The following is a 13,019-nucleotide window of genomic DNA, read 5'->3' as shown; positions in this document are numbered from 1 at the left end:
GTTGCATAGCCAGACCTCGACAGCGCGGTGTCAGTGCACAACACAACACAGTGGCTTGTTGTTATGTCTTTAAACCAACCACAATCTTCTTGAACGGAACAAAGCCTAGATAGTCTTACAGGGAACTTGTTTTGGTGAAACATTTGTGAGTGGCGAGGTGAGCCCCGGAATTAAAATGGCTAAAAGATGAGGTTATAGCTGCTAGCCTGTTTAGGTTTGTACAGCAGCTATTGACCAGGTTAGAGTTAGGGTAGCTAATTTTCCCATAGTGAAGGGGAGGAGAGTGATGTTAAATGAAGTCCGACATTCACTCTCCTTAAACTCTGAATCTATGACTCCTTAGCTGCTGTAGTGGTCCTTAACCTGGCAACTGACAAGTTATTTACTCAAACGTATCATTACTAAGTATATGTTTGTTGATCAGTGTAATAGCTATACAATAATGACACCATCTGCATTTAGATTGTCTGCCATCGGGTGAAAAATGCCTTGGGAAAGTGAAGGCTGATGGGTGATCCAGTCAGGCTGGCAGCCTGGCATCATTTCTGTCTGCTTTCACGTCTCCGTTATAGACTTAATGATGGAATAAACTCATGTTTTGTCCTGTGCAGTTCCTAGTTGCTACTCTGAGGAAAATGGAAAGCAATCTGTTCGTCTTTGTGACAGCAGTGAAAACATTACTAATTGGAGACACTAGGGGGAAGGAGGAGGCTTGTCTGTTTTTCACTTTAAAGGAGAAAGTTTTTTTTTCTTTTTAAGATCATTATTTTAAGGGTTTTTTCTAGCTTTTATTGGATAGGACAGCTGTAGCCGGACAGGAAAGTGGGGAGACAGAGGTGGAAAGACACACAGCAATGGGCCGCAGGTTGGAATGAAACCCAGGACGCTGTTAAGGAATCAGCCTCGGTACATGGGGCACATGGTCAATTGGGTGAGCTACCACAGTGACGCTTAAGGCGCAAGTTTGCTTCAAATTAAATTTGTCTTGCATAACCGAAAAGTGTCTGAAACAAACTCCTCTAACACCTTTCCTGCATTAGAAATTGGGCATCAAAACTGACAATCTGGTAAGAACAGCCAGAGGGGGAAAAGAAAGGCAGGGTTTGAACTTCTCTCTCAAGCTCTCTTTTTTCATCCTTCATACTGTACATCGTACTCTCTCGTCACTTTATATGTTAAACACCATGAATCTCTTTGAGGGAAGACTGTCTGATTGTGTGCATCCTTATGTGAACATTTGAATCCTGATGCAAGTATTTCCATCCAACCAAAGTCGCTTAAAAATGCTGACATTGTTTTTTATGTATTGTCTTTATGCCAACTTTATGTTTATTTAGGTTAAGTTTTCAATGTTATATTTTGACAGTGCTGTGCCCATGCACTGGTTAGGTTTAGGCACAAGAAAACAATTTTTTAGTGTTAGGAAAAGATCATATATTGGCTTATAATATCTAGTTTTGTTGCCATAAACATGGCTGGAAATGTTGCAACATCTAACAAATACCAGTGGTTTCAGACTCACAAATGTTGAAACGCAGTCTCGAACAGTGGTCAGCAGCCTCACAGCCTTCTCATCTGTAACTCTACCACCACCCCCTCAGCTTATACACATGCAATCTGAACATCATATGTATTGTAGAAATGTCAATATACGTACAACAAGTACAAATGGAATTTAATTGAATCTGTGGTTTGCAGAAACATTAACTGCAAGCATCTTATTCTGACAACTGGTGCTGTTCCACACTACCTTTGGCCATTACCCTTTGGAACAGCTATAAACCTTTGCCTTTAGATGTGGTCAGGCAAAATACAAGGTTTGTGCTTGGTTGCAACTGGAACATGATTTATTATTCTGCACATTTTAATATTTTTTCATCCTAATTTCGTAATGAAATACATTTTCCTTTTTGGCACAGACCAACTTAGTTTCCCATATCCTTGAGTTCTGTTGGCCTCCTGTCAAAGCCAATGTGACTTTTCTTTAATTAGTTCAATCCACAGAAACCTACAGTGGCAAGACAGCTACTTTCAAGAATGAACGGCATCTCACAAAGAAGGTACTTTTTGAAAAGACACATTATAATATTCTATTTGTGAAGGATGTTGCATTATTAATATCCTGTGGAGACTGGCATGATGTGAACAGGACAGATTCTAAAAAAAAAACTAAAAAGGATAACTAATCGAATGCATACTGCCATTTTGTCAGTTACTATAGCCAGAAAACCCAAATTTAGCTGTAACACTTATCAAATAACCACTCCTCAAAGCCAAAATATGGTGCCACAGCCACTGTAAATATGCTTCCCTCCTGCAGTATATTGAAGAATAGCTGATAGAAAAGCTCTGCTTATTCTTCCCTATAAAATCTTCACAATAAAAGTCTCCTGTTATTTAGTTATGTAGAAGCTGCTATGAAACAGCAAAATCAGGAAATCTTTGGTTTTCACAAACAGTAACTTAACACAGATGTCTGAAAGTACTAACGCGGTTGGCCACGGTCACAAGACATCACTGCAGTCACTTGGACGCAGGGTGGGCATGCTTTGGTCCTACTGGAGAGAGTCCATGCCAGACCCGGCTTTGCTCAACTCGGCACAATTAAAATGGTAATGGAAACAAAAAGTGCCAATAGAAGTCCTCTTAAGTCTCTACTTCATGGAAGAACAATTTCCAAAATGGCCACTAGACGCACCATTTAGAGATGATGAAAGTGTCTCTCATTTCTTCATGGTATTGACTTTGTATTTACAAACCATAGTGGTTGCTGCTTGGTTTGAACATGTTAAGTAAAGTAAAAGGAAGGCTGGAGTGGTTGTATTTCTCACCATTTGGGTTACTGTCTATAAATGTATCTATTTACTGACATCCACACCTCCACTCCATACAGGTTACATGTACAGCTTTGATACATATGATACAAGACTTACAGTCTCTTGTGTTGCTGCCTTGATTACATTACAATATACAGTCAGCAAACATAATATTTCAAGGTTTTTTTTTTGACAAACAATGTAATTTTGGCATGTAACTATTTTATTGACAATTGAATCATCAAATATCAACAGCACCTCATAAATGCTAGGACTGGGCGACAACATCAAATATCACTGTTATATTTTTGACTTAATACCTTGATGTCAATAATGCAACAATATTGCAGGGATGACTATTGGTACTTTCACAAAATATTAACACAATAGGATATTTGATAAATAATCACTAATAATGTGGATCTAATGGTAGGTCAGTAAAGCATTAGAACAAGTAGAATAGACTGGGAAGTTCAGAAATGTACATCACTGTACTGTAATGCAGCCTTTAACATCAGGACAAGACAACAGTTATGACATATCATCATATAACAATATTCGAAATATGACAATATATAGTCTCATATCACTACATTGATATAATTATGATATATATATATATATAGTCCTAACACATTTTTCCCATGCCAGCCAGCCTCTTCTCTCAGAGTGAAGGAGCTTTCTGATGTCCAGCAGACTTTTTGGAGGAGGAAATGTTCTGGCCAGTTAGTGACTCAGCCAGGCCTTCTAGCTCCTGATTAGTACAGCCAGCCAATGCCTTTGATTGGGATTCTGGAGAATAGGAAGCGTTGACATATAAATGAGTAAATTGGCTGGCTTCCCAGCAGTTATAGCTTCAGGAGAGCACACAGTCACTCAGAAGAATGGCTGTGACGTGCCCAGCTCCTTACCTCAGCCTCCACCTTACCAACTTCTGTCCTTTCCAGTCCTGGCAGCCTCTAGCCTTGTTCATCCTCAAAAACACCATCACATAAGGCTGTGAAACCTGAGCCGGAAGCAGAGAAACTTCTCCCTTTGTTACTAGTGTTGCTCTGAGAATCTGAGGTCTGATTTGATGCTGTGATTGTTTCAAATTCATAATAAAGAAAAACAGGAAAAACCCAGAAACATAAACACAAATAGCATTTAACTTGCCCTTTGCTGTACCATTCATCTTTGTCAGACTTGCATTTGTTGATGTGAGCTGGCTAATTAAATGTGTTAGCAACAAATGCAACCGTACAACGCATTTCATACTCAGAAATTGAAGCCCCTCCTTTCTTGCTAATGCCCACATCGCTCAAATTTCATGCTGAGCCCAAGTTAAGATACCCACGTTGATATAATCGGGCTGTGCGTTATGGTACGTTAGACATTAAGCAATCGTTCTCACAGGCTGATCTGACACACACTGTGACCTGAATATTTAAAAAATGATGTTCCTTGCACCAAAGAAGTATTTTACACGTTGGAATTTTGAGCAAGGAAATGTTAGACGGATCATACAAGTCAGGACAGGAAGGCTCTACAGTGGGTGATTAAAATCTAACAGAAGACCAGCAACACCCATCTACAGAGCATTAGTGACATTGGTGATGTGAGATGTCTGCACAGAGCCCAAAGGATACAAGCCACAGTCTGTTCATCCTGCTGCCATCTGACTAAAGATACAGAAGTATCTGCTGCCGTACCACCAAACTACAGAGCAGCTTCACTCCTCAGACTGAGAGACTCCTGAACCCATCCTCAACACTCCACAACACACCATGAAAATATTGTCTTCTGCAGCATAAAGGGACTACAAGGCGTGTTTTGTTGTACAACCCTGTGTTGTAGAATGACAATGAACCTAGAACCTTGAGGTTATTTCAACTGATCCTGAGGGGAGCATGAATAACTGTACCAAATCTAATGCCGATCCATTCAGTAGTTAGTTTGTATTTCAGATAAATAAATAACAATGGCAACCTCATGGTGGTTTTAAGTAATCCAGACACCTCCTCTTGGAGCCATGGAATGTCTATACAATTTTATCACAATCCTTCAGAAAGTTGTCAAATAATATATGCAAGTCTGACAGACCTACAGTAGCATCCAAAATGAAAACACATTTTCACAACTATTAGGATGCAGTGCCGTATAGTGCTTATGTTATAGAAAGGTCCATCTCTTATCTCATGTTGAGATTTTTCAGTGTCCACATGAAATCAGCATAACAATATATCATTACCTGGATGTGGATTTCAGATCGAATTGGGCATTCACTGCTGACTCATTAACACAACAGCCACTTAAGTAAACACCTTCATTTTGTAGGCACTTGATATGAATCACAACATGTACCATTGACTCCACTCTGGGGAAATGCAGCTGAATAAAAGCATTGTGTCTGCTGTAAGAGTCCTACAGGTCTTTGGCCTCATTCAGATCAAATTGGGTGTTGCGTCGAAAATGCCAGTCCTCCCATTCATTCAAGTAAGGGTAGTGTGTTTAGGCTCAACGGTGCGGGCTGCAGGAGGTGCTGAAAAAAAAAAAAACAGTAGTCCTCGCCACTGGTGTGATTCATCACACCAAGCCGACAAAAATACCCAAAGGAGTTCTTGAAGAAATCACGTAGGGCTTTTCACTGGCACTTATTGCCGAGTCAAATCGTGCCACGCTGAAATGCATTTCCATTATCAGTTTAACCATGCCGAGCCGCAGCCAAGATGGACCGTCTCCAGAGTTTGGGCTGATGAAAGCCCAACATTTCCTGCATCATAATAAAAGCTTTTAAATAATTTAATACCATGGGATTGTTATTGTGAAGAATTTATAGGAATTTAAACATGTTTATCGCAGAATTAGTGGTGGAGCTCGGCAAGCAGGAATTTTTCCAGTAATACTGCACGAAGGGAGAGCCTTTACAGCCACCTCTTTGAGCGCTATTCAAGACAAGCACGTCAACAGTTAAGGACAAACCTTCAAGTGGGTAGCCTTGTTGTAATAGAAATGCAAATTCCTGCTATGCTGGGCTGATGTGCTGAGTCAAACCGAGTCAAGCCGAGCCGGCACGTGTACGGAAAAGCCCCAATAGAGAGATCAGGCAGACTGTGGGAAGCAGCAAGGAGGAGACTACATTTTTCGAATGGCAAAACTGTTATAAACACTTCCTTCCTTCCTATCCTTCAAATAAACCAAGTTTATTTGAAGGATAATGATTCCTTAATGTGGCGATCTCCAAGATTTCCGGAAACGGCAATTGCAGGTGAATTTTTGGACCTGACTGCTTCCCAGAGATCAAGTGTTGCCTGTGTGACGCCAGTCAGTTGGCAGTTGGCAGCGTTGCCATGCCTCCATAACATTTCATTCCATTCATTCCTCCATTTCATCATTGGCTGTTATCGGTCTTCTCTTTGTTTGTTCGGCCATGACTGTTAACAGTAACGTTAATCCTTTACTCCCAACGCTAGCAGAGACTAGGACAAACCAAACTGTTGACCTAGCTGCTCTGTCTGGCCGACCAACCACTGCTGGGTGAACGCGACACAAACTGTGCGCTACTTGTGATATTTTCCGTGGAAAGTCGCCACCGACACCCAGTGTACATCTTTGGTATTACAGCAAATGTAAGGGCTTTCATCAGTGGGCCATAGGCTCAATCATTATTGTGTTACCTCATTCGGCGATATTTACTTACATGAAAATCTTCCAGATTATTACTTTAAGCCTAAGAACTGTGACTTAGCTATTGTAAAACCTGCTTGAAATGACATCTGTCCTGCACAAATGCATACTGAGCTTTGCAAGGCCACAATGACAGAAGCAAAAGATTGCTGGCAGGCATTGCAAGGCTACCGATTTGATAGCAACCTCAAAACAAGATAAGACCAAGTAAAAGAAAGTAAGTGTTCAACACAGCGGACGACAGGCTTTGCTTACACTCCTTTACTTGCAGGAACTGAAGAAAGCTTTGGATTTGAAGCTCTGCCAAAAAGAGCCTTTGTTGCCTGTCAGTGAAGTGGACACTACTCTACATTTGGCCGTGTATCCTGACAACACTTATCCTCTCTCAAACATGACACCCTGATACTGCACTCCTCCAGTTTCAGCCCTCCTTCCCTCTTTCTCTGTTTTCTAACAGCCTGGCCTGCTGTCTTCCCAAGGAGCTGCATATGGCCCTGCAGAAAGCCTTATTACGCGTCCACGAGACGCTGCCACAGATGGTAAAAGGCCTGTCCCTGTCTCACTTCCTCGTTCTCCTCACAGCGGCCACATTCCATCCCTCTGGGCTCGGAAAAAGACGAGCATGCTGCACATTTGCCTGAAGTGGGACGACATATTGTAGAGTGAGCAGAAAAATGCTGCAGCAGAACATCCCGTCCATTAGACCAGTAAACATCAGCACCCATTTCACCACCACAACGGAAATGCTACCTATTAACACGGAGGGGACTGGTGGTAGTGGTGGTGGAGGAGGGCAAGTGGGGGGGGGGGGGTCTGACAGTGCTGATGATGTTGGAGGCATTATTGAGACTTTGTTGCAAAAACTGCAGATGAAGCTGAATAGATACAAACACACACACACACACACACACACACACTGCCTTCTCCCTTTTTCCCGCTACTTCCTTCCCATCCCCGGAGTCTCTCGTCACATCCTTACCATTGAGACGCACTGAGACTCAGGTGGGCCGTCCACTGAGAAGCATACACACACCATGCATGCACGTATGTACAATCCATATCTGCCTCATAAATGTAGCATGCCTGCACATCTGCACATCGCCTCGTACAATATTACCTGTGTGTCTGCCATGTCTGGGGAATACTATTCATGCTCCACCACACACACACACACACATTAACAGAAGCGATGTGTCTGAAACAAGGGAAGAAGACGGGGATGGGGGGTGATGACAATGGATGCAGGAGAAAAATAAGCACCAATCTCAGTCTTCTTCTTACCTTCCAGGAGGAAACAGCTCACCTGGATGCCTCTGAAGAGCAGACAGAACGCATTCAGGCCAATCTCCCTCCCTGCAAACCAGCTCAAAACATCTCCTTCCCTCCCTCTCTCTCTCTCTCTCTCTCACCCTCTCTCTCTCTTCCCTCTCTTCCGCTCCCTTCGCAAGCTGGAAATGATGAGATTGTACTATGAGCAGAGGGGGGAGTGAAATCTGAGGCGGCGGGGGTTATTAGGAGGCTGGGTTGTTTCTGGCTGACAGCCCCGCGAAGCTGTGAGCTCGTGGCTCATGAGGGACAGGGAGGGGTGAGGGATCGGCGGGGTGAGGATTGGGTGCGATGCAGCAGATGGGAGAAAAAAGGTCCACCTTAGAGGAGATTCTGAAACCCTAGAGGACCCCCCGCTCAACTGAGATGGTACAGCCCAGAGGAGTTTAAGGAAGCAAACAGTGTCTGCAGCAGCAGCAGCTAGCAGCTGATGCTACAGTGATGTAGCCACGACATGAACGAGTGTGAGTCTGAGCAGAGCTGAGCTAAGACGAGCTGTGTGACTGTTTTTTTCATCTTCTTTTTTTTATCTGCCTCTCTGGGCTGCAGCACCACAGACGAAATGTGGAACCTTGGTGTAAGGCCAGCCCAAATCATTCAGTTTTGCTTGAACATGCTAAGATAGCATCAAACAAGAACACAGACGGATGTATTCATTAAACCTTCCTCATCATCCGTAACCTATGTTTGGAATAATGCCACGTCCTTGATCAGTAAAATGTGTTTTTCCTCTTTCGAAGATTGCTCCCATCACACATGCGCACTGTCATTTACATCACACACAATGTAGGTCATAATATATATTATTGATATCACATAATAGATTTCATTGCCTCCTCCATGCAAAAAGTAAAATCATAATATAAAAAAACTAGAGCTGTCAATATAACACATTCATTTCTATCAATTAATTATAGAAAAAAAAGATAAAGACTCCCTGTGACCTTCCATCACTTAACACGTTCTGCTCACATTCCACAGTAGATTTGTAAACATGATGGAGGCAGATGACTGAGCGCTGCTGAGCACAGGTCTGCTGACTGGAGAGTCAGCCAGAGTTTCTTCCTGTTTAACAGTGTGGTTGATAGTCAGATGTTATACCATGCCTAGCAGACTGCTGTTTCAGCATGATTAACATCATTAGCATGGATATGAGCATGGATACAAATAGCATTGATACTAGCAGGGACAGTGATAGCTATTACTGAAACATGAACATTTATTATCATACCACGTTATACCTTCAAACCGGTATTCTGCAACCCTTCTCCTGTCAGAAAGTAACTAAGGGAGTTAAGTTGAACCAGTTATTTGCTTGTAATACCATAAAGTCTGGCTCCATTACAGATTAACTTAAATATCTTGGAGGTTAGGCCATCACCACAATATAACTGTGTAATACAGCATGTATAACAGTAGGGATGCTATGAACTATTGGTTTGTTAATAGAAAATGTACATTATTGGCTATCAGCAGCCAAACTGCTTTCATTGACTCTGGTACAGTATGTACATTTAAATTGGTTTACAATCTGCCAGTAATCACAGAACAGAAGTAGGAGAAGGTGCGGAAAAAGAAGAAGAAAGCTACATCCACATGTTCTGGATGGACTTCCTCGCTCTTGCAGACTCACAGACTGTGCGGGAGTCTTGGCTGGGAGTCTGAGAGTGCTGAGAGCTGTTCAAACCTTTAATTTATTCAGTCCACTATGGCCCTCAAGGGGACTTCTTTAGCCTCTCTTACCCGGTGTGCATAAACTACAGGTTAGGAACTTCTTTTTAAAATAAAGACATGTCAAATTATAACTAATCTCATTGATATCAGCCATGAGAAGCAAGTAATTCAGTATCAGCTGAAAAAATATCTGCTGTGCGTCCCTATTTAACAGGGATCTTTCTTCTTGCAGTCCAGCAGCACTGCAGAGAGAATACAAGGTGTTATCTTACGACAGTGGCATTTCTCCTAACAACCACTAGGTGAAGACAGATGAATGTGTGCACCACCGCAGTAAGTGATTAACACCAGTGATAAAGATAGGATAAGATAGGAGGATAATTTAAATATAACTGTATTTAAGAGTAGTGTGGGAGCAATGTGTGTGTCACAATTTGTATTTTGAGTACATCTCCATAACCTGTTTCCTAAATTCATCAGTATTGTCAGTCCACAGGGAGGAGAGGCTGCCTCCCAAATCATGTCACGCTCCGTCACGCAACAAAATACAAATCATCAGATAGAGGAGACTTCTCCTTTGTTCACACTCTCACTCAGCCTCACTTTGCCTATTTTTTCCTTCCTCCCTCTTTCTCTCCGTCAGGGATGACCTTGACTGACAGGCTTGTTGCTACAGGAAACACACCATGTCTATTGTGTTGTAGTGAGGCAGGAAGGTGTGAAATTCACAATATGATGGCTCGGACTGGATTTATACCGCAGTCGATTTCCAAGCCACAGCAGACAGTGATCAGTGCAAACGCTGAAAAACTGAAGAGGTGATTATTTGCATATTAACTGGATTCAAGCCTGTACATACTTTCACATTTACACACACACACACACACAAACAAACAAAGGGTTCACATGTGTGCAAGCGAGTTGCACAATAGTATGGGGGGAATAGCCTGTAGGTCATTTATTATTCAGTGTTGCACACAAAAAGCCCTCCCAACTCTGGTCCGGAAGCAGATTAACACACACACACACACACACACACACACACACACACACACACACTGTATACAGGCCACTGGGGTGACTGGGGTTGCATCAGGGGGTAAGGGGTGAAACAAGGCAGAGATGATAAACAGCTGCCTGGATGTGATGAGCAGAGAATGAGAAGTGGAACCAGACGGAGAAGTTACATTACATGTGGACACAAACCAGACACTGAAATACACTTTTTAACGCACTAAAAGAGGAATTAAAACTGAACTAAAAATCTGTCAAGAACACAATATTTTATTGGTTTCTCATACTGTATACTGTATACACAGTACAGCCACCCACTGTCAGTGCTTTTAATATGTAAAGGGAGGTCCCCAAATCAAAATGTGAAATGCGCGATATGGCTCTGTGGCTATGCTTGTCCATTTCCTGTTTCAGCATGATAAATGGTATTTAACTGTATTTATATAGCTAATTTATCGTCTTATCAGCCACTCAAAGCACTTTAAAACACAAGTCGGAAATTCACACACACATTCGTGGCAGAGGCTACCATGCAAGGCATCGCTGCTCATTGACAGCAATAACTTGAGACAAACCATTTACATAGCATAGCATATAACCATTTATATGCACAAACACACTGATGGAACAGCCATCAGAGCAATTTGGGGTTCAGTATCTTGCCCAAGGACACTTCAACACACAGACTGCAGGATCCGGGAATCGAACCACCAACCCTTCAGCTAGTGAGCGACCACTCTGCCTGAGTCACAGCTGCCCATTCACAAAGCCAGCTCCATACAGAAACACTACCCCTGTCCTGACCTGAACCTCATCCAATACCTTTGAGATGAACTGGACTGCTGACTGTGAGCCAGACCTTATCAAGGCCAAAATCTGCTGTAAGCCTGACACCAGGGTTTCTGAATGACATGCTCGCTCATTGTATCGGGTGTATGTATACTTCGGCAAAAAAGGTGCATGATAGGCTACTGCAAAACAACAAACTGGCAATTTTTGACATACTACTGTACAAATATATATTTTGTCGCCTTTGGACAGAGCCAGGGTAGCTATTCCCCCTGTCTCCAGTCATTCTTGCTGTACTTTATTATTATAATAAATGGGTTTTAAACAGTGACTTTCAGATTGCAAACACCAACAGTGACGTCTGTCAACATTCCCTAATCTGAGTATGGAATCAGGCACTATATCTATGTAATCAAAGCATATTACTCCACACAGCATACATCTGTGACTGTTTAATCACCCACTAACATTGATAAACATACTAAACTGGCTTAAAGTAAGAGACACAGTAGTGTGATAGCTGCTGAAGAGAAAGTGTTAAACAGTCAGGCCAAAGGCTGCACATATTTCAGCAGCTGAGACGTAGTCTCATTAAACAGTGGCCAGGGTGGCAGGAGACTCATATTGATTTATCTATCAGAGCCTAATTTCAGTGGAATTTGGTCCAGATGGTTGGTAACCCAGAGCTCAGACTGAACAGTGATGTGTTTTTTATGTGTGTCTGCTCTCACTTCATGCAGTCTGCTTTAAGTCCTGTGACTGTCTGACTATCTGATACTGTTGCCTGTGGTTAAAAACAAGAAGATATCAAAAGAGGACCAGAGTACTTTTATCATTTTACTGTTAGTGTCTGCTTTTAGTGCTATCTAGTGCTGCCATGATTAACCACTTCATCGATCGGTCGTCAACTTTTAAATTAAGCAGCATCTGTTTTGACAATTATTCATACGTTTTGAGAACCTTTTCTAAGGAACAAAAGAAAATGTCAATGTTCCTGTTTTTTCCTTCTCTATAATAGTAAGCTGAATATATTTGGGTTGTGGACAAAACAAAACATTTGGGTTATCCACTGAATCTTCACAATTTTCTGACATTTTATGAATCAAACTTTATCTAATTTTACATCAGTAAGATTTCGTCTTTTTGATGGCACCTTCACTGTACAATAACAACAATGCAGATTTAATTGTCACACAGTGTGAGATAAGTCTAACAAAGTCTTGGTGCCAATATACAATGCATATGTACAATGTAACAATATAAAGTCTGACGTGTGTCAGAATATGTGATGAATATCCACTGAATCGTAGCACTAAATTGCTAAGAAAAAAGAAAAGACGGAGGCAGAGACATGTCATCCATTTACATCACCCTCATGTTTTGAAAAATATGTGTGTCACCACCAGTTTGTGGATCCGGTCATGTTCCAGGGCACAGAGGGCAATGTGCACAGCCAATTATACTGAGTGAATCTGAGGTACAGCATATTAGATTTTCAGCAGAAACATGCTATCTAATTGTATTCTGCATCATTTCATATCATACTCTGTAGCAGCACTCACAATGTGAGAACTAGTGAAGAGATACATTTCTGACTTTCTTTCTTAAATGTGGCATTTTTAGAAAAGGGAAACGATTCCTGTAGAGTATGTGGACTTGTGAACTTTTGATACTGAAAAAATATCTTTTTGGAATTTTTCTCCCAAATATAACCATATGACACCATAAAAAATA

General features: G+C 41.7%; 1 protein-coding gene across 3 annotated transcripts in view; it reads right to left on the bottom strand.

Moving 5' to 3' along the window:
• cdk14 (cyclin dependent kinase 14) overlaps window positions 1-13,019 on the bottom strand; it is a 192,045-nt gene that overhangs the window by 139,101 nt on the left and 39,925 nt on the right. The window contains exon 1 of one of the 3 annotated variants that reach the window (XM_084358546.1): window positions 7,786-7,934. The exons of 1 other annotated variant lie outside the window; for it this stretch is intronic. The gene's annotated coding sequence lies outside the window, so the exon portion shown is untranslated. Of the gene's footprint in view, window positions 1-7,763; window positions 7,935-13,019 lie in introns of those variants that run through there. One more of the 3 variants, XM_084358545.1, reaches the window with a different exon arrangement.

Source organism: Pagrus pagrus (genome assembly GCF_965226575.1).
Source record: "Pagrus pagrus genome assembly, chromosome: 7".
Lineage (NCBI taxonomy): Eukaryota > Metazoa > Chordata > Actinopteri > Spariformes > Sparidae > Pagrus > Pagrus pagrus.
The sequence above is the reverse complement of the archived record's forward strand: the minus strand, read 5'-3'. Positions and strand labels throughout refer to the sequence as shown.